Source organism: Bufo bufo, chromosome 1 (assembly GCF_905171765.1).
Source record: "Bufo bufo chromosome 1, aBufBuf1.1, whole genome shotgun sequence".
Lineage (NCBI taxonomy): Eukaryota > Metazoa > Chordata > Amphibia > Anura > Bufonidae > Bufo > Bufo bufo.
The window spans coordinates 391819731-391842862 of record NC_053389.1 but is presented as its reverse complement, the minus strand read 5'-3'; positions in this window follow the sequence as shown (position 1 = coordinate 391842862).

Genomic DNA, 23132 nt, shown 5'->3' with positions numbered 1-23132 from the left:
TGTTTTCTGTGTTTGCCTTGCTATCCTTTTTGTCTCAATCAGGGATCCGTAGCTTCTCCTTCTCAGCTGTTTCTTGTCTGCCACTCCCAACCTCCTTATATTCTCCCCTCACACTTCTCTAGTTGCCAGTTATAGAGCTTCCTGCCTGGACATCTATACTGACCCACTGGAGTTGTGAATCCTGGTTGTCGTTCCAGAGTGCTACCCTCCGGATCCCTGTTGGGCTTCTTGTTGTCTCTTACCTGGGATTATATGTTGAGTTTGTATTGTCTGTCCTTCCCTTGGTGTTTTCCTTTAGAGCTAGTGGTGCGGACTAGTGTTCCCACCGCCCTGTTCACTATCTAGGGCTCAGCTTAGGGAAAGCCAGGGCTTTAGGCACGTGATCGGCGTAAGGGTGAGGAACCCGTCTAGGGACGTCAGGGCAGCCAGGTGCCAGCCGCTAGGTGAGTCAGGGGTCACCACCTTCCCTCTCACTTGGACAGGGCCTTCCTTGTTCCCTCCCTCTGTGTCACGTATGTGATAGTCACGCCGACCGTGATAGGTGGACACACACAGCTTCAAACAGCTCATGTCGCTTGCTGTCCCACAGTATGTTGTTCCCAGCCGCCACTACTTCTCCAAGAGAGCCGTGCCTTCCCTGCACAAACAAGTGTCCGATAAATTCAAGTGTGCACTGCGCAACGCCATCTGTGGCAAGGTCCACCTAACCACAGATACGTGGACCAGTAAGCACGGCCAGGGACGCTATATCTCCCTAACTGCACACTGGGTAAATGTAGTGGCGGCTGGGCCCCAGGCGGAGAGCTGTTTGGCGCACGTCCTTCCGCCGCCAAGGATCGCAGGCCTCAAGCCCGGCCTGGTGGTGTGCGATAATATGCGAAATCTCGTTGCAGCTCTGGGACTAGCCGGTTTGACGCACATCCCTTGCCTGGCGCATGTGCTGAATTTGGTGGTGCAGAAGTTCATTCGCAACTACCCCGACATGTCAGAGCTGCTGCATAAAGTGCGGGCCGTCTGTTCGCGCTTTCGGTGTTCACACCCTGCCGCTGCTCGCCTGTCTGCGCTAAAGCGTAACTTCGTCCTTCCCGCTCACCGCCTCATATGCGACGTACCCACCAGGTGGAACTCCACCTTGCATATGCTGGACAGACTGTGCGAGCAGCAGCAGGCCATAGTGGAGTTTCAGCTGCAGCACGCACGGGTCAGTCGCACTGCGGATCAGACACACTTCACCACCAATGACTGGGCCTCCATGCGAGACCTGTGTGCCCTGTTGCGTTGTTTCGAGTACTCCACCAACATGGCCAGTGGCGAGGACGCCGTTATCAGCGTTACAATACCACTTCTATGTCTCCTTGAGAAAACACTTAGGGCGATGATGGAAGAGGAGGTGGCCGAGGAGGAAGAGGGGTCATTTTTAGCACTTTCAGGCCAGTCTCTTCTAAGTGACTCAGAGGGAGGTTTTTTGCAACAGCAGAGGCCAGGTATAAATGTGGCCAGATAGGGCCCACTACTGGAGGACGAGGATGAGGAGGAGGTGGAGGAGGATGAGGATGAAGCATGTTCACAGCGGGGTGGCACCCAAAGCAGCTCGGGCCCATCACTGGTGCGTGGCTGGGGGGAAACACAGGACGATGACGATACGCCTCCCACAGAGGACAGCTTGTCCTTACCTCTGGGCAGCCTGGCACACATGAGCGACTACATGCTGCAGTGCCTGCTCAACGACAGCAGAGTTGCCCACATTTTAACGTGTGCGAAATACTGGGTTGCCACCCTGCTGGATCCCCGGTACAAAGACAATGTGCCCACCTTACTTCCTACACTGGAGCGTGATAGGAAGATGCGCGAGTACAAGCGCACGTTGGTAGACGCGCTACTGAGAGCATTCCCAAATGTCACAGGGGAACCAGTGGAAGCCCAAGGCGAAGGCAGAGGAGGAGCAAGAGGTCGCCAACGCAGCTGTGTCACGCCCAGCTCCTGTGAGGGCAGGGTTAGCAAGGCAGAGATGTGGAAAAGTTTTGTCAACACGCCACAGCTAACTGCACCACCACCTAATACGGAACGTGTTAGCAGGAGGCAACATTTCACTAACATGGTGGAACAGTACCTGTGCACACCCCTCCACGTACTGACTGATGGTTCGGCCCCATTCAACTTCTGGGTCTCCAAATTGTCCACGTGGCCAGAGCTAGCCTTTTATGCCTTGGAGGTGCTGGCCTGCCCGGCGGCCAGCGTTTTGTCTGAACGTGTATTCAGCACGGCAGGGGGCGTCATTACAGACAAACGCAGCTGCCTGTCTACAGCCAATGTGGACAAGCTGACGTTCATAAAAATTAACCAGGCATGGATCCCACAGGACTTGTCCATCCCTTGTGCAGATTAGATATTAACTACCTCCCCTTAACAATATATTATTCTACTCCAGGGCACTTCCTCATTCAATACTATTTTTAATTTCATTTTACCATTATATTGCGGGGCAACCCAAAGTAGAATGAACCTCTCCTCTGTCTGGGTGCCGGGGCCTAAATGTGTGACATTGGCCTGTTCCAGTGGTGGGTGACGTGAAGCCTGATTCTCTGCTATGACATGAAGACTTATTCTGTGCTGACATGAAGCCAGATTCTCTGTTACGCGACCTCTCTCCTCTGTCTGGGTCTAAATATGTGACAGTGGCCTGTTCCAGTGGTGGGTGACGTGAAGCCTGATTCTCTGCTATGACATGAAGACAGATTCTGTGCTGACATAAGGCCAGATTCTCTGTTACGGGACCTCTCTCCTCTGTCTGGGTGCCGGGGCCTAAATATGTGACAGTGGCCTGTTCCAGTGGTGGGTGACGTGAAGCCTGATTCTCTGCTATGACATGAAGACTGATTCTGCGCTGACATAAGGCCAGATTCTCTGTTACGGGATCTCTCTCCTCTGTCTGGGTGCCGGGGCCTAAATATGTTACAGTGGCCTGTTCCAGTGGTGGGTGACGTGAAGCCTGATTCTCTGCTATGACATGAAGACAGATTCTGTGCTGACATAAGGCCAGATTCTCTGTTACGGGACCTCTCTCCTCTGCCTGGGTGCCGGGGCCTAAATATGTGACAGTGGCCTGTTCCAGTGGTGGGTGACGTGAAGCCTGATTCTCTGCTATGACATGAAGACAGATTCTGTGCTGACATAAGGCCAGATTCTCTGTTACGGGACCTCTCTCCTCTGTCTGGGTGCCGGGGCCTAAATATGTGACAGTGGCCTGTTCCAGTGGTGGGTGACGTAAAGCCTGATTCTCTGCTATGACATGAAGACTGATTCTGTGCTGACATATGGCCAGATTCTCTGTTACGGGACCTCTCTCCTCTGTCTGGGTGCCGGGGCCTAAATATGTGACAGTGGTCTGTTCCAGTGGTGGGTGACGTGAAGCCTGATTCTCTGCTATGACATGAAGACAGATTCTGTGCTGACATAAGGCCAGATTCTCTGTTACGGGACCTCTCTCCTCTGTCTGGGTGCCGGGGCCTAAATATGTGAAAAAAATCACAGAAATGGTTAGATTAGAAATGTTGTAGGAGTATATATTGTTTCACTGAGTTATTATCCTACTAAAACGTAACTTTTATAATATTCAATTTTAAAATAAGTCCCACATATACAATATTAATAGACTGCGTATGATGCATCAGGCTGTAATAAATTGTATATATAGATACATGTACGAGGTACTAGATGCTGGGTGAGGATACTGTTGGGTTACATCTTATGTTTGTAACTCACGGTTTGTTGCATACAGGGTATATCGTCCTTCTTTCCGAGTATCCAGGCATGTAGATGGCTCTATACGATCCCCAGAGGTGGCTTGGAATGCTGGAAAGTAACGTTAATGTTTGTTAGGTGCCACACGTTCTGGGTCCTGGGACACTAGAGGAGGAGAGGTATCCCTATTCAGCTAGTGTGGCCCTGCCTGAAAGCGGAGAGGTCTCCCGCCTAATTGCGGGAGAATCACCCCAGAATGAGCGACCCCACTTATCGGTGGCTCTCCCTATTCTTCTCACCCTACAGAGGAGTCCTCCAGTATCAACAGCTAGATGTCGTTTTTCTCTTTTAGGTCCCGACGCGTTTCCTCTGACAGTGGATACTGTCAGATTCATCAGGGGGTAAATACTGATAAAGTTGCGGCTAGGTAACCGTCAAGCGCAATCACTTTCTTTTCTTGGATAAGCCCACTGGGTAGATGCAGTCCAGAACGAGTGTCTGAAACTGTCCCCTTAAATACCCTTTAAAATTAACCTTAATTCGATAGCGGTGTGTCGCTTACCGCATATTGTGGCGTGCGTTCCAGCTCGTATATCCGAGTGTTATGGCGTGCGTTCCAGCTCGTGTGTCCGGAAGCGGAGCTGCCTTGACCGCGCATGCGCAGAGGCCAGCGAGGTCCACTGTGGAACGCACCGAGTGAGATCATGTGCTCCACCTTGCGCATTCTCAGTGGCACATCCGGAGATGGATGTGTTTTATTCGCGCATGCGCATAGGTCAGGGGGAGGGGTCCATTGTGAAGCGCATGAGGATAGGTCTTGCGCTTCAGCCGGCGCATGATCAGATGTATTATATTAGTGCCAGATATGTTGAGAGACTTCAACACAATGTTCAAGGCAACTTAATAAAAAACCTGTGCAAAGTATGAAATACTTCAGCGGCAAGGGATCCCCCAGGCTTACAGATACTATATTAGGATTTACTAATGGGTTCTCTGTACTTTCTATTTGGTTCATTGCAGAATATATCCCAATGAATTAGTGATTTTTATTATTTTAGGGTAATATCTCAAGTAGGGAGATGACTAGTACCAATATAAGGCAAGTAAAGGTAAATTCTATTTAGGGCTCAGTGGTTTATATAGGTAGGACATAGTGAACAGACACTAAATAGGGTGTTTTTATTGTAGAGATATCCAGATAAACCCCATTAAATATATTGCTGTACACATATAGATATCAAAAATCTGACCTATCACGGTCAATATATTATATTCCTGCTTGGTCCATTTTACACATATATATATTTTATCTTGATCAGTGGTTAATGAGTCATTTCAGACACAACCGGAATTAAATGAAGCATGCGTATGACAACATTTCATTGAGGCCCAGTGGACTCACAGTTTTTAACCTGTGAGTCCACTCTGCCTCCTTTTGTAGGATCCTTTTATTGAGGTCCCCACCTCTAGCGGATGGGCGGATTACCTCAATTACACAAAATCTCAGTGACATGCTATTCCCATCATGGAAATTCTGTATGTGTCTTGCTATAGGGGTGTCACGTTTATGTCGCACGTCACCGAGATGATCCCCAATCCTCCTTCTAAGTTCTCTCTTGGTCTTACCCACATATTGTAGGTTACATGAGCAAGTACACAAATACACAACCCCTGTGGTTTTGCAGTTTGCAAAATCCCTAATGGTGTATATTTTCTTAGTAGTATTGCTTGTAAATGTTTTTGTTTGGACAATATGTGGGCAGGCAATACATGAGCCGCATCTAAAGGTACCAAGAGGCCTTCTGTCAAGCCACGTGCCTGTTTTTTTGACAGGGGTATAGTGGCTGTGAACAAACCTATCACCCAGTGACCGTCCCCTACGATATGTTATAGCCGGGTATGTGGGGAGGATGTCTTTCACATCATTATCCGTCAAGAGCATGTCCCAGTACTTTTGAAATATCTCCCTCACTTCTCTGCTCTGATTATCATAGGTTCCTATAATACGGAAGATGGGGTCTGTTTCTAACTCTGTCCCTTGTTTTGAGGACAGGAGTTCCCTTCTTTCAGTATTCAGGGCCGATTTAAAGGCATTCTGTAGTGGACGGTCAGGGTAACCTCTTTCATTAAATCTGTTCTTTAGGTCTCTGGCCTGTTTATAAAAGTCTGAGTTGTTACTACAGTTTCTGCGGACCCTAAGATATTGTCCCTTTGGGATTCCACTGGGTGGTGACTCTCCCATCTAAGTAAATTGTTTGCAGCTGTTGGCTTCCTGTACTTTTTTGTAGTTATTACACCGTTATTCAGAGTAATATATAGGTCTAGGAAAGCCAGGCTGCACTCATCAATCTCTGAGGTAAAATGCATACCTATCTCGTTATTGTTGAGATATGCAACAAAATCCGAGAATTGTCTTCTGGAGCCGCTCCAAAATATTAAAATATCATCGATATAGCGGCCCCAGAAGACAATTCGTGATGTCCAGGCATTCTCCTCCGTGAAGACCAATGTATCCTCCCACCAGCCCAGGAACAGGTTAGCATAGGTGGGGGCACAGGGGCTCCCCATTGCCGTGCCCCTGAGCTGGTGGAAGTACCTGGAGTCGAAAAGAAAATAGTTATGCCTCAGGACAAACTCGGTTAATTTGAGAATGAACACGTTGTGGGCTATGAATTGGACACCTCTCGTTTTTAAGAAGTGTTCAATTGCATGTAGTCCAAGATTATGTGGTATGTTGCTATATAGAGCCTCCACATCTATGGAGGCCAGCAAAATACCATCTTCAAGTTGTAGACCATCAATTTTGGTAAGTAGGTCCGACGTGTCCCTAATAAATGAGGGTAATGCCGAGACATAGGTCCTTAGTATCTTATCAATATATATGCCTATGTTTTGAGTTAAGGAGTTGATCCCCGAAACTATGGGGCGTCCCTTAAGGGGTGTAAGCCCTTTGTGGACTTTCGGGATGGTGTAGAACGTGGCCGTTTGAGGATAGGGGGTAAGCATGAATTTGAATTCATCACCTGATATCAGTCTATTTTCAAAGGCCTCTATAAGTAGGGCCTCTAGATCTTTATTAAATTCGGGTGTAGGGTCCCTTCCCAGCGTCTGATAACAGTTTTTATCATTCAGGATAGATAGACACATATGTTTATAGATCTTATGGTCCATGACCACTAAATTCCCTCCTTTGTCTGAAGGCTTTAATATTATATTGTGGTCTTCCTGAATTTTGATCATGGCCTCTATTTCCTCTTTTTTAAGATTTGGTTTTTCTTTAGCTACTTTTTGTTCTAGTCTCTCAAGTTCCATGGTGACCATGTTCAGGAAGAGATCTATGGTGTTGGTTTCCATTGGGGGAGGTGATTTTATACTCTTAGGTTTTAAATTAGTGAACGGGCCTTCCCCCATGTTTCTTTCTCCTTCCTGACAAAGTTCAGCCAGACTTCTGACTAGTGGGAGTTCATTTAGGGGGATACCTAATTTCAGACTCTCCTCGAGATCGTTATGCCTAAAAAATTTATGCCATTTTAGCTTGCGGCAAAACAAGTTCAGATCTTTAATCCATAGAAAAGAGTTAAATCTAGAGGTGGGTACAAAGGTAATACCCCTAGTGAGGACTGATATTTCTGTTTCAGAGAATGTTTTATTAGTCAGGTTAATTATCTGTCCTTTCTGATCATGGTCTATTTTTCCTGTTGTCTGGGGCGGTCCCTGAGATGATATGGGATCCCCCCTGATTCTAAAAAATTGGGCGGTAAAGCAGATGGTCCAGAGGATGAAGGGCCATCTGAGTATGTGGCTCTTTGGTTGCCCCGAGTATGGTTTCCCCATTTTTGATTTCTAGACCTAGATGCTCCTTGTCCCTTATTGCCTCTGTATCTCGACTTCCCTTGGGGGATATTTTCTGTTGATCTTTCTGTATCTGATGATTCTAGTTCAGATGAGGAGATGTCTTTTATGGGCACTTTTGTTTTATCGTTTAAATACGAGTATGCTCTCTTTTCCCTGAATTCTAGGAGATCTTTTTTATATTGGTTATGTTTCCTTTCTTTGATTACTGTATGGTATTTTTCTACAGAAATTTGTAGGTTGTTCTCTTTTTTAGAGAAATCAGGATCGTCATTTAAGTTTTAGTGTTTGATCGATCAAAAATTTTAGTCTGTTAGAGGTCTTTTCAAGTGTAATCCGTTCTTCAGTGAGCGGTAGTTTCATAAGGTTTAGGGAACTATCTGTTAGTGTTTTTTCCCACTTTGTTAATAGGTCAGGAGTCTGAGATCTTGGGGCTGGCAAAATTGGTATGCGCAGCCCTTTAGGGACTATTTCTGCCTTAATATAATTTTCTAGTGATTGGGTCTCCCACCAAGATTTTATGTTGTCTCTGTAGCAGGTATATAATTCTTTAAATAGTGTCTTCAGGTTACTCGGTGTGTCTTTTATCTCGATGTTTTGATCTGAGAATACTTGTGATGCCTCAGCTAGCCACTGGTCAGTGTTAATAGGACCTGACAGGAAACTTGCCATAATCAGAACAAAATCACAGAAATGGTTAGATTAGAAATGTTGTAGGAGTATATATTGTTTCACTGAGTTATTATCCTACTAAAACGTAACTTTTATAATATTCAATTTTAAAATAAGTCCCACATATACAATATTAATAGACTGCGTATGATGCATCAGGCTGTAATAAATTGTATATATAGATACATGTACGAGGTACTAGATGCTGGGTGAGGATGCTGTTGGGTTACATCTTATGTTTGTAACTCACGGTTTGTTGCATACAGGGTATATCGTCCTTCTTTCCGAGTATCCAGGCATGTAGATGGCTCTATACGATCCCCAGAGGTGGCTTGGAATGCTGGAAAGTAACGTTAATGTTTGTTAGGTGCCACACGTTCTGGGTCCTGGGACACTAGAGGAGGAGAGGTATCCCTATTCAGCTAGTGTGGCCCTGCCTGAAAGCGGAGAGGTCTCCCGCCTAATTGCGGGAGAATCACCCCAGAAGGAGCGACCCCACTTATCGGTGGCTCTCCCTATTCTTCTCACCCTACAGAGGAGTCCTCCAGTATCAACAGCTAGATGTCGTTTTTCTCTTTTAGGTCCCGACGCGTTTCCTCTGACAGTGGATACTGTCAGATTCATCAGGGGGTAAATACTGATAAAGTTGCGGCTAGGTAACCGTCAAGCGCAATCACTTTCTTTTCTTGGATAAGCCCACTGGGTAGATGCAGTCCAGAACGAGTGTCTGAAACTGTCCCCTTAAATACCCTTTAAAATTAACCTTAATTCGATAGCGGTGTGTCGCTTACCGCATATTGTGGCGTGCGTTCCAGCTCGTATATCCGCGTGTTATGGCGTGCGTTCCAGCTCGTGTGTCCGGAAGCGGAACTGCCTTGACCGCGCATGCGCAGAGGCCAGCGAGGTCCGCTGTGGAACGCACCGAGTGAGATCATGTGCTCCACCTTGCGCATTCTCAGTGGCACATCCGGAGATGGATGTGTTTTATTCGCGCATGCGCATAGGTCAGGGGGAGGGGTCCATTGTGAAGCGCATGAGGATAGGTCTTGCGCTTCAGCCGGCGCATGATCAGATGTATTATATTAGTGCCAGATATGTTGAGAGACTTCAACACAATGTTCAAGGCAACTTAATAAAAAACCTGCGCAAAGTATGAAATACTTCAGCGGCAAGGGATCCCCCAGGCTTACAGATACTATATTAGGATTTACTAATGGGTTCTCTGTACTTTCTATTTGGTTCATTGCAGTGGTGGGTGACGTGAAGCCTGATTCTCTGCTATGACATGAAGACTGATTCTGCGCTGACATAAGGCCAGATTCTCTGTTACGGGACCTCTCTCCTCTGCCTGGGTGCCTGGGCCTAAATATGTGACAGTGGCCTGTTCCAGTGGTGGGTGACGTGAAGCCTGATTCTCTGCTATGACATGAAGACTGATTCTGCGCTGACATAAGGCCAGATTCTCTGTTACGGGACCTCTCTCCTCTGTCTGGGTGCCGGGGCCTAAATATGTGACAGTGGCCTGTTCCAGTGGTGGGTGACTTGAAGCCTGATTCTCTGCTATGACATGAAGACTGATTCTGCGCTGACATGAAGCCAGATTCTCTGCTATGGCATGAAGAGACTGATTCTCTGCTGACATGAAGCCAGATTCTTTGCTATGGCATGAATAGACTGATTCTCTGCTGACGTGAAGCCAGATTCTCTGCTATGGGACCTCTGTCCAATTGATATTGGTTAATTTTTATTTTTTTAATTTTTATTTTAATTTATTTCCCTATCCACATTTGTTTGCAGGGGATTTACCTACATGCTGCTGCATTTTGTAGCCCTCTATCTCTTTCCTGGGCTGTTTTACAGCCTTTTTAGTGCACAAAAGTTTGGGACCCCATTGACTTCAATGGGGTTCGGGTTCGGGACGAAGTTCGGGTCGGGTTCGGATCCCGAACCCGAACATTTCCGGGAAGTTCGGCCGAACTTCTCGAACCCGAACATCCAGGTGTTCGCTCAACTCTAATGAGGAAGTTCCCTGGAGATCAATAATATATGGTTAAGGGGAGGTAGTTATAAATGTCTAATCTGCACAAGGGATGGACAGGTGCTGTGGGATCCATGCTTGGTTCATTTTTATGAACGTCAGCTTGTCCACATTGGCTGTAGACAGGCAGCTGCGTTTGTCTGTAATGACACCCCCTGCCGTGCTGAATACACGTTCAGACAAAACGCTGGCCGCCGGGCAGGCCAGCACCTCCAAGGCATAAAAGGCTAGCTCTGGCCAGGTGGACAATTTGGAGACCCAGAAGTTGAATGGGGCCGAACCATCAGTCAGTATGTGGAGGGGTGTGCACACGTACTGTTCCACCATGTTAGTGAAATGTTGCCTCCTGCTAACACGTTCCGTATCAAGTGGTGGTGCAGTTAGCTGTGGCGTGGTGACAAAACTTTTCCACATCTCTGCCATGCTAACACTGCCCTCAGAGGAGCTGGCCGTGACACAGCTGCGTTGGCACCCTCTTGCTCCTCCTCTGCCTTCGCCTTGGGCTTCCACTTGTTCCCCTGTGACATTTGGGAATGCTCTCAGTAGCGCGTCTACCAACATGCGCTTATACTCGCGCATCTTCCTATCACGCTCCAGTGCAGGAAGTAAGGTGGGCACATTGTCTTTGTACCGGGGATCCAGCAGGGTGGCAACCCAGTAGTCCGCACACGTTAAAATGTGGGCAACTCTGCTGTCGTTGCGCAGGCACTGCAGCATGTAGTCGCTCATGTGTGCCAGGCTGCCTAGAGGTAAGGACAAGCTGTCCTCTGTGGGAGGCATATCGTCATCGTCCTGCGTTTCCCCCCAGCCACGCACCAGTGATGGGCCCGAGCTGCGTTGGGTGCCAACCCGCTGTGAACATGCTTCATCCTCATCCTCCTCCACCTCCTCCTCATCCTCGTCCTCCAGTAGTGGGCCCTGTCTGGCCACATTTGTACCTGGCCTCTGCTGTTGCAAAAAAACCTCACTCTGAGTCACTTCTAAGAGACTGGCCTGAAAGTGCTAAAAATGACCCCTCTTCCTCCTCTTCCTCCTGGGCCACCTCCTCTTCCATCATCGCCCTAAGTGTTTTCTCAAGGAGACATAGAAGTGGTATTGTAATGCTGATAACGGCATCATCGCCACTGGCCATGTTGGTGGAGTACTCGAAACAGCGCAACAGGGCACACAGGTCTCGCATGGAGGCCCAGTCATTGGTGGTGAAGTGGTGCTGTTCCGCAGTGTGACTGACCCGTGCGTGCTGCAGCTGAAACTCCACTATGGCCTGCTGCTGCTCGCACAGTCTGTCCAGCATGTGCAAGGTGGAGTTCCACCTGGTGGGCACGTCGCATATGAGGCGGTGAGCGGGAAGGCCGAAGTTACGCTGAAGCGCAGACAGGCGAGCAGCGGCAGGATGTGAACGCCGGAAGCGCGCACAGACGGCCCGGACTTTATGCAGCAGCTCTGACATGTCGGGGTAGTTGTGAATGAACTTCTGCACCACCAAATTCAGCACATGCGCCAGGCAAGGGAAGTGCGTCAAACCGGCTAGTCCCAGAGCTGCAACGAGATTTCGCCCATTATCGCACACTACCAGGCCGGGCTTGAGGCTCACCGGCAGCAACCACTCGTCGGTCTGTTGTTCTATAACCCGCCACAACTCCTGTGCGGTGTGGGGCCTGTCCCCCAAACATATGAGTTTCAGAATGGCCTGCTGACGTTTACCCCGGGCTGTGCTAAAGTTGGTGGTGAAGGTGTGTGGCTGACTGGATGAGCAGGTGGAAGACGAGGAGGAGGAAGCCGAGTAGGAGGAGGAGGCTACAGGAGGCAAAGAATGTTGCCCTGCAATTCTTGGCGGCAGAAGGACGTGTGCCAAAGAGCTCCCTGCCTGGGGCCCAGCCACCACTCCATTTACCCAGTGTGCAGTTAGGGAGATATAGCTTCCCTGGCCGTGCTTAATGGTCCACGTATCTGTGGTTAGGTGGACCTTGCCACAGATGGCGTTGCGCAGTGCACACTTGATTTTATCGGATACTTCGTTGTGCAGGGAAGACTCGGCTCTCTTGGAGAAGTAGTGGCGGCTGGGAACAACATACTGTGGGACAGCAAGCGACATGAGCTGTTTGAAGCTGTCTGTGTCCACCAGCCTGAATGACAGCATTTCATATGCCAGTAGTTTAGAAATGCTGGCATTCAGGGCCAGGGATCGAGGGTGGCTAGGTGGGAATTTACGCTTTCTCTCAAATGTTTGTGAGATGGAGAGCTGAACGCTGCCGTGTGACATGTTTGAGATGCTTGGTGACGGAGGTGGTGGTGTTGGTGGTACATCCTCTGTTTGCTGGGCGGCAGGTGCCAACGTTCCTCCAGAGGCGGAGGAAGAGGCCAAGGCGGCGGCAGCAGCAGAAGAGGTAGCAGGGGGAGCCTGAGTGAGTTCCTTGTGTTTAAGGTGTTTACTCCACTGCAGTTCATGCTTTGCATGCAGGTGCCTGGTCATGCAGGTTGTGCTAAGGTTCAGAACGTTAATGCCTCGCTTCAGTCTCTGATGGCACAGCCTGCAAACCACTCGGGTCTTGTCGTCAGCACATTTTTTGAAGAAGTGCCATGCCAGGGAACTCCTTGAAGCTGCCTTTGGGGTGCTCGGTCCCAGATGGCGGTGGCCAGTAGCAGACGGACTCTCTTGGCGGCGGGTGTTCTGCTTTTGCCCACTGCTCCCTCTTTTGCTACGCTGTTGGCTCGGTCTCACCACTGCCTCTTCCTCCAAATTCTGAAAGTCAGTGGCACGACCTTCATTCCATGTGGGGTCTAGGACCTCATCGTCCCCTGCATCGTCTTCCACCCAGTCTTCCTCCCTGACCTCCTGTTCAGTCTGCACACTGCAGAAAGACGCAGCAGTTGGCACCTGTGTTTCGTCATCATCAGAGACGTGCTGAGGTGGTATTCCCATGTCCTCATCAGGAAACATAAGTGGTTGTGCGTTAGTGCATTCTATCTCTTCCACCCCTGGGGAAGGGCTAGGTGGATGCCCTTGGGAAATCCTGCCAGCAGAGTCTTCAAACAGCATAAGAGACTGCTGCATAACTTGAGGCTCAGACAGTTTTCCTGATATGCATGGGGGTGATGTGACAGACTGATGGGCTTGGTTTTCAGGCGCCATGTGTGCGCTTTCTGCAGAAGACTGGGTGGGAGATAATGTGAACGTGCTGGATCCACTGTCGGCCACCCAATTGACTAATGCCTGTACCTGCTCAGGCCTTACCATCCTTAGAACGGCATTGGGCCCCACCAAATATCGCTGTAAATTCTGGTGGCTACTGGGACCTGAGGTAGTTGGTTCACTAGGACGTGTGGCTGTGGCAGAACGGCCACGTCCTCTCCCAGCACCAGAGGGTCCACTAACACCACCACGACCATGTCCGCGTCCCTTACTAGATGTTTTCCTCATTGTTACCATTCACCACAATAAGAAAAAAAATATTTGGCCCAATGTATTGAATTCAAATTCAGGCCTTTTTTTACAGGCACCTAACACTATCTGGCTATCTATTTAGGTACCGTATTACACTAATACAGGCACAGCAGTAATGACAGATTTAGCTGAAAATAAATTGTAGGCCTAGTATTTAGGCGCTGGATGACAGGTATCCCTTTTACGGACAGAATTAGACTTGGAAATGCACGGTAGCGTTTGAAGTTATTGAGGATGACCCTATCCGCACCTTCAATCTAATATACCGTTTTATGGATAGATTTAACCTTGGCCTGATAGAGCAGAAACCACTAATTTAGGGAATTGCTAAGTTGGGAATTGTATTTCAACCCAGAACAAAAACTGTGCTTCGGCAGACAGCAGACAGTATTACAATTGGCTAGCCACAGCTAAAACACAAGATTTAGGGTACTGCTATTTTGGCAATTGTATTTTACCCCTCAATAAAATAGCAAGCACAGCCAAGCCCCTGATGTAGGATATAGCAAAAAAAAAAACAACACACTATTGATGGTTAAAAATGGACTTGGTGGCAGCTTGTGCTGGCGCACCACAATTCACAAAATGGCTGCCGAAAAAAGTGACTGAAAAACGTTCTGGGCAGCCTTAAAACAGTGAGCAATTGAATAGCAGAGGTTGTATGATACACAGCTGTATATCGATCACTTCAGTAAATAAATCCCTGCATAATCTCGCCCTAACAGCAGCAGCTGCATCCTCTCCCTACACTGATCAGAGCAAAGTGACGTGCGGCGCTACGTGACTCCAGCTTAAATAGAGGCTGGGTCACATGCTGCACTGGCCAATCACAGCCATGCCAATAGTAGGCATGGCTGTGATGGCCTCTTGGGGCAAGTAGTATGACGCTTGTTGATTGGCTGCTTTGCAGCCTTTCAAAAAGCGCCAAGAAAGCGCCGAACCCCGAACCCGGACTTTTACGAAAATGTTCGGGTTCGGGTCCGTGTCACGGACACCCCAAAATTTGGTACGAACCCAAACTATACAGTTCGAGTTCGCTCATCCCTAGTGTTCAGCGCTTTCTTGGCGCTTTTTGAAAGGCTGCACAGCAGCCAATCAACAAGCGGTTGACTGTCTGACCTTAGAAGCCATAACAGCCATGCCTACTAATGGCATGGCTGTGATTGGCCAGAGCAGGATGTGACCCAGACTCTATATAAGCTTGAGTCACGTAGCGCTGCACGTCACTCTGCTGTTACAAGTGTAGGGAGAGGATGCTGCTGGACTTGTGATTTCAGGGAGAGAATAGGAGAGAATCTAACTCAGCGATCTACAGAGAAATAGTTGTGTGGGTGCAGGACACAATCGTTTTACCCTGCCCTGAGGCCATTGACCAAAAAAAAAAAAAAAATTTAGAATTCTGTTAGTTAGGTGGGTGGCGGCGGCGACCATTTTATGCAAGCTCAGTGCACAAGCACTGCATCTGATCTTTTGGGACATTGCAAATCACTTTTTTTTTTTAGCAAACTACAACATCTGGATTATTCAGTGTGCAATTTAAGGTAGAAATACACCCATCATTTTCTGGGGTTTTAAAAACACAATTTTTTTTCAAAAAACAGTATTTTCCATATCTGCAAGTGTTAAATTCAAGTTTAATATATGCAGCTTTCATATTCTGTTACCAAAAAAAAAGACTTTTTGGCAATCTACAACATCTGTATTAGTCAGTGTGCAATTTATGCTAGAAATACACCCATCATTTACTGTGGTTTGAAAAACACACTTTAAAAAAAAAAAAAAAACTGTATTTTCCAGATCTGCAAGTGTTAAATTCAAGTTTAATATATACAGCTTTCATATTCTGTTACCAAAAAAAGACTTTTTTGGCAATCTACAACATCTGGATTAGTCAGTGTGCAATTTAAGCTAGAAATACACCCATCTTTTTCTGGGGTTTTAAAAACACACTTTTTTAACAAAAAAAACAACACTATTTTCAGGCCTTGCAGCAACAGCAAGTGTGAAATTACAGGCTTATATACTGCTGTTAAATTCAGTTGTTAAACAAACACCCGTTTGAGCACAAAAAATTTAGTTGACAGCCTTTGATGCAGATGTCATTGTAAGATACACCCTTAATACATTTGGGTTACATTCAGAGATTTTAAATACAGCCATTTGGTGCACCAATATTGAATTCAGGCCTACACTGGTTCAGGCCCTGTGAAATACACCCTCTACATACTGGGGTTTGAATCAGGCATTTGAAATACAGCCATTTGAAATACAACCAATGTGTGCAAATAAATATTTACTTCAGGCCTACACTGGTTCAGACCGTGTGAGATACTCCCTCTACATACAAGGTTTGATTGAGGGATTTGAAATACAGCCATTTGAAATACAGCCATTTTGTGCAAAGATATACAGTACAGACCAAAAGTTTGGACACACCTTCTCATTCAAAGAGTTTTCTTTATTTTCATGACTATGAAGGCATCAAAACTATGAATTAACACATGTGGAATTATATACATAACAAACAAGTGTTAAACAACTGAAAATATGTCATATTCTAGGTTCTTCAAAGTAGCCACCTTTTGCTTTGATTACTGCTTTGCACACTCTTGGCATTCTCTTGATGAGCTTCAAGAGGTAGTCCCCTGAAATGGTTTTCACTTCACAGGTGTGCCCTGTCAGGTTTAATAAGTGGAATTTCTTGCCTTATAAATGGGGTTGGGACCATCAGTTGTGTTGAGGAGAAGTCAGGTGGATACACAGCTGATAGTCCTACTGAATAGACTGTAAGAATTTGTATTATGGCAAGAAAAAAGCAGATAAGTAAAGAAAAACGAGTGGCCATCATTGCTTTAATAAATAAAGGTCAGTCAGTCAGCTGAAAAATTGGGAAAACTTTGAAAGTAAGGGCTATTTGACCATGAAGGAGAGTGATGGGGTGCTGCGCCAGATGACCTGGCCTTCACAGTCACCGGACTTGAACTCAATCGAGATGGTTTGGGGTGAGCTGGACCGCAGAGTGAAGGTAAAAGGGCCAACAAGTGCTAAGCATCTCTGGGAACTGCTTCAAGACTGTTGGAAGACCATTTCAGGGGACTAACTCTTGAAGCTCATCAAGAGAATGCCAAGAGTGTGCAAAGCAGTAATCAAAGCAAAAGGTGGCTACTTTGAAGAACCTAGAATATGACATATTTTCAGTTGTTTCACACTTGTTTGTTATGTATATAATTCCACATGTGTTAATTCATAGTTTTGATGCCTTCATAGTCATGAAAATAAAGAAAACTCTTTGAATGAGAAGGTGTGTCCAAAGTTTTGGTCTGTACTGTATTTAATTTAGGCCTACACTCGTTCAGACCGTGTGAGATACTCCCTCTAAATACAGGGATTTGATTCAGGGATTTGAAATACAGCCATTTGAAATACAGCCATTTTGGGCGAAGATATATTTACTTCAGGCCTACACTGGTTCAGGCCCTGTGAGATACTCCCTCTACATACAGGGGTTTGATTCAGGGATTTGAAATACAGCCATTTGAAATACAGCCATTTTGTGCAAAGATATATTTACTTCAGGCCTACACTGGTTCAGACTGTGTGAGATACTCTCTCTACATACAGGTGTTTGAATCAGGCATTTAAAATACAGCAATTTGAAATACAGCCATTTTGTGCAAAGATATATTTACTTCAGGCCTACACTGGTTCAGGCCCTGTGAGATACTCCCTCTACATACAGGGGTTTGATTTAGGGATTTAAAATACAGCCATTGTGCGCAAAGATATATTTAAATGAGGCCTACAATGGTTCAGACAGTGTGAGATACTTTCTCTACATACAGGGGTTTGAATCAGGCATTTGAAATACAGCCATTTTGGGCAAAGACATATTTACTTCATGCCTGAACTGGTTCAGGAACTGTGATATACTCCCTCTACATACAGGGGTTTCATTCAGGGATTTGAAATACAGCCATTTGAAATACAGCCATTTTGGGCAAAGACATATTTACTTCATGCCTACACTGGTTCAGGAACTGTGATATACTCCCTCTACATACAGGGGTTTCATTCAGGGATTTGAAATACAGCCATTTGAAATACAGCCATTTTGGGCAAAGATATATTTACTTCAGGCCTACATTGGTTCAGACCGTGTGAGATGCTCCCTCTACATACAGGGGTTTGACTCAGGCATTTGAAATACAGCAATTTGAAATGCAGCCATTTTGTGCAAAGATATATTTACTTCAGGCCTACACTGGTTCAGACCGTGTGAGATACTTCCTCTACATACAGGGGTTTGAATCAGGCATTTGAAATACAGCCATTTTGGGCAAAGACATATTTACTTCATGCCTACACTGGTTCAGGCCCTTTGATATACTCCCTCTACATACAGGGGTTTCATTCAGGGATTTGAAATACAGCCATTTGAAATACAGCCATTTTGTGCAAAGATATATTTACTTTAGGCCTACACTGGTTCAGGCCCTGTGAGATACTCCCTCTACATACAGGGGTTTGATTCAGGGATTTAAAATACAGCCATTGTGCGCAAAGATATATTTAATTCAGGCCTACACTGGTTCAGACCGTGTGAGATACTTCCTCTACATACAGGGGTTTGAATCAGGCATTTGAAATACAGCCATTTTGGGAAAAGACATATTCACTTAATTGGCTACACTGGTTCAGGCCCTGTGATATACTCCCTCTACATACAGTGGTTTGATTCAGGGATTTGAAATACAGCCATTTGAAATGCAGCCATTTTGTGCAAAGATATATTTACTTCAGGCCTACACTGGTTTCGACCGTGTGACATACTTCCTCTACATACAGGGGTTTGAATCAGGCATTTGAAATACAGCCATTTTGGGCAAAGACATATTTACTTCATGCCTACACTGGTTCAGATCCTGAGAGATACTTCCTCTACATACAGGGGTTTGAATCAGGCATTTGAAATACAGCCATTTGAAATACAGTCATTTTGTGCAAAGAAATATTTACTTCAGGCCTACACTGGTTCAGGCCCTGTGAGATACTCCCTCTACATACAAGGGTTTGATTCAGGAATTTGAAATAAAGCCATTTTGTGCAAAGATATATTTACTTCAGGCCTACACTGGTTCAGGCCCTGTGAGATACTCCCTCTACATACAGGGGTTTGATTCAGGGATTTGAAATACAGCCATTTGAAATACAGCTATTTTGAGCAAAGATATATTTACTTCAGACCTAAGTTGGTTCAGACCATGTGAGATACTCCCTCTACATACAGGGGTTTGACTCAGGCATTTGAAATACAGCAATTTGAAATGCAGCCATTTTGTGCGAAGATATATTTACTTCAGGCCTACACTGGTTTAGGCCCTGTGAGATACTCCCTCTACATACAGGGGTTTGATTCAGGGATTTGAAATACAGCCATTTGAAATACAGCCATTTTGTGCAAAGATATATTTACTTCAGGCCTACACTGGTTCAGACTGTGTAAGATACTCTCTCTCTACATACAGGGGTTTGAATCAGGCATTTGAAATACAGTAATTTGAAATACAGCCATTTTGTGCAAAGATATATTTACTTCAGGCCTACACTGGTTCAGGCCCTGTGAGATACTCCCTCTACATACAGGGGTTTTATTTGGGGATTTAAAATACAGCCATTGTGCGCAAAGATATATTTAATTCAGGCCTACACTGGTTCAGACTGTGTGAGATACTTCCTCTACATACAGGGGTTTGAATCAGGCATTTGAAATACAGCCATTTTGGGCAAAGACATATTTACTTCATGCCTACACTGGTTCAGACCCTGTGAGATTCTTCCTCTACATACAGGGGTTTGAATCAGGCATTTGAAATGCAGCCATTTTGTCCAAATAAATTTTTACTTCAGGCCTACACTGGATCAGTCCCTGTGAGATACTCCCTCTACATACAGGGGTTTGATTCAGGGATTTGAAATACAGCCCTTTGAAATACAGCCATTGTGTGCAAATAAATATTTACTTCAGGCCTACACTGGTTCAGACTGTGAGATACTCCCTCTACATACAGGGGTTTGATTCAGGGATTTGAAATACAGCCATTTGAAATATAGCCATTTTGAGCAAAGATATATTTACTTGAGGCCTACACTGGTTCAGACTGTGTGAGATACTCTCTCTACATACAGGGGTTTAAATCAGGCATTTGAAATACAGTAATTTGAAATACAGCCATTTTGTGCAAAGATATATTTACTTCAGGCCTACACTGGTTCAGGTCCTGTGAGATACTCCCTCTACATACAGGGGTTTGAATCAGGGATTTAAAATACAGCTATTGTGTGCAAAGATATTTTTAATTCAGGCCTACACTGGTTCAGACCATGTGAGATACTTCCTCTACATACAGGGGTTTGAATCAGGCATTTGAAATACAGCCATTTTGGGCAAAGACATATTTACTTCATGGCTACACGGGTTCAGGCCCCGTGATATACTCCCTCTACATACAGGGGTTTGATTCAGGGATTTGAAATACAGCCATTTGAAATACAGCCATTTTGGGCAAAGATATATTTACTTCAGGCCTACATTGGTTCAGACCGTGTGAGATGCTCCCTCTACATACAGGGGTTTGACTCAGGCATTTGAAATACAGAAATTTGAAATGCAGCCATTTTGTGCAAAGATATATTTACTTTAGGCCTACACTGGTTTCAACCGTGTGACATACTTCCTCTACATACAGGGGTTTGAATCAGGCATTTGAAATACAGCCATTTTGGGCAAAGACATATTTACTTCATGCCTACACTGGTTCAGACCCTGTGAGATACTCCCTCTACATACAGGGGTTTGATTCAGGGATTTGAAATACAGCCATTTTGTGCAAAGATATATTTACTTCAGGCCTACACTGGTTTAGGCCCTGTGAGATACTCCCTCTACATACAGGGGTTTGATTCAGGGATTTAAAATACAGCCATTTGAAATACAGCTATTGTGTGCAAAGATTTATTTACTTCAGGCCTACACTGGTTCAGACCGTGTGAGATACTTCCTCTAAATACAGGGGTTTGAATCAGGCATTTGAAATACAGCCATTTTGGGCAAAGACATATTTTCTTCATGCCTACACTGGTTCAGTTCCTGTGAGATACTTCCTCTACATACAGGGATTTGAATCAGGCATTTAAAATACAGCCATTTTGTGCAAAGAAATATTTACTTCAGGCCTACACTGGTTCAGGCCCTGTGAGATACTCCCTCTACATACAGGGGTTTGATTGAGGGATTTGAAATACAGCCATTTGAAATACAGCCATTTTGGGCAAATACATATTTACTTCATGCCTACACTGGTTCAGGCCCAGTGAGATACTCCCTCTACATACAGGGGTTTGATTCAAGGATGTGAAATACAGCCATTTTGTGAAAAAAGAAATATTTACTTCAGGCCTACACTGGTTTAGGCCCTGTGAGATACTCCCTCTACATACAGGGGTTTGATTTAGGGATTTAAAATACAGCCATTTGAAATACAGCCATTGTGTGCAAACATATTTTTACTTCAGGCCTACACTGGTTCAGAACGTGTGAGATACTTCCTCTACATACAGTGGTTTGAATCAGGCATTTGAAATACAGCCATTTTGGGCAAAGACATATTTACTTCATGGCTACACTTGTTCAGGCCCTGTGATATACTCCCTCTACATACAGGGGTTTGATTCAGGGATTTGAAATACAGCCATTTGAAATACAGCCATTTTGGGCAAAGATATATTTACTTCATGCCTACATTGGTTCAGACCGTGTGAGATGCTCCCTCTACATACAGGGGTTTGACTCAGGCATTTGAAATACAGCAATTGGAAACGCAGCCATTTTGTGCAAAGATATATTTACTTCAGGCCTACACTGGTTTCGACCGTGTGACATTCTTCCTCTACATACAGGGGTTTGAATCATGCATTTGAAATACAGCCATTTGAAATACAGTTATTTTGTGCAAAGAAATATTTTCTTCAGGCCTACACTGGTTCAGGCCCTGTGAGATACTTTCTCTACATACAGGGGTTTAATTGAGGGATTTGAAATACAGCCATTTGAAATACAGCCATTTTGTGCAAAGAAATATTTACTTCAGGCCTACACTGGTTCAGGCCCTGTGATATACTCCCTCTACATACAGGGGTTTGATTCAGGGATTTGAAATACAGCCATTTTGTGCAAAGATATATTTACTTCAGGCCTACACTGGTTCAGGCCCTGTGAGATACTGCCTCTACATACAGGGGTTTGATTCAGGGATTTAAAATACAGCCATTTGAAATACAGCCATTGTGTGCAAAGATATATTTACTTCAGGCCTACACTGGTTCAGACCGTGTGAGATACTTCCTCTAAATACAGGGGTTTGAATCAGGCATTTGAAATACAGCCATTTTGATCAAAGACATATTTTCTTCATGCCTACACTGGTTCAGACCCTGTGAGATACTCCCTCTACATACAGGGGTTTGATTCAAGGACTTGAAATACAGCCATTTTGTGCAAAGAAATATTTACTTCAGGCCTATACTGGTTTAGGCCCTGTGAGATACTCCCTCTACATACGTAGGTTTGATTCAGGGATTTGAAATACAGCCATTTGAAATACAGCCATTTTGGGCAAATACATATTTACTTCATGCCTACACTGGCTCAGGCCCTGTGAGATACTCCCTCTACATACAGGGGTTTGATTCAGGCATTTGAAATACAGCAATTTGAATTGCAGCCCTTTTGTGCAAAGATATATTTACTTCAGGCCTATACTGGTTTAGGCCCTGTGAGATACTCCCTCTACATACAGGGGTTTGATTTAGGGATTTAAAATACAGCCATTTGAAATACAGCCATTGTGTGCAAACATATTTTTACTTCAGGCCTACACTGGTTCAGAACGTGTGAGATACTCTCTCTACATACAGGGGTTTGAATCAGGCATTTGAAATACAGTAATTTGAAATACAGCCATTTTGTGCAAAGATATATTTACATCAGGCCTACACTGGTTCAGGCCCTGTGAGATACTCCCTCTACATACAGGGGTTTGATTCAGGGATTTGAAATACAGCCATTGTGCGCAAAGATATATTTAATTCAGGCCTACACTGGTTCAGACCGTGTGAGATACTTCCTCTACATACAGGGGTTTGAATCAGGCATTTGAAATACAGCCATTTTGGGCAAAGACATATTTACTTCATGGCTACACTGGTTCAGGCCCTGTGATATACTCCCTCTACATACAGGGGTTTGATTCAGGGATTTGAAATACAGCCATTTGAAATACAGCCATTTTGTGCAAAGATATATTTACTTCAGGCCTACATTGGTTC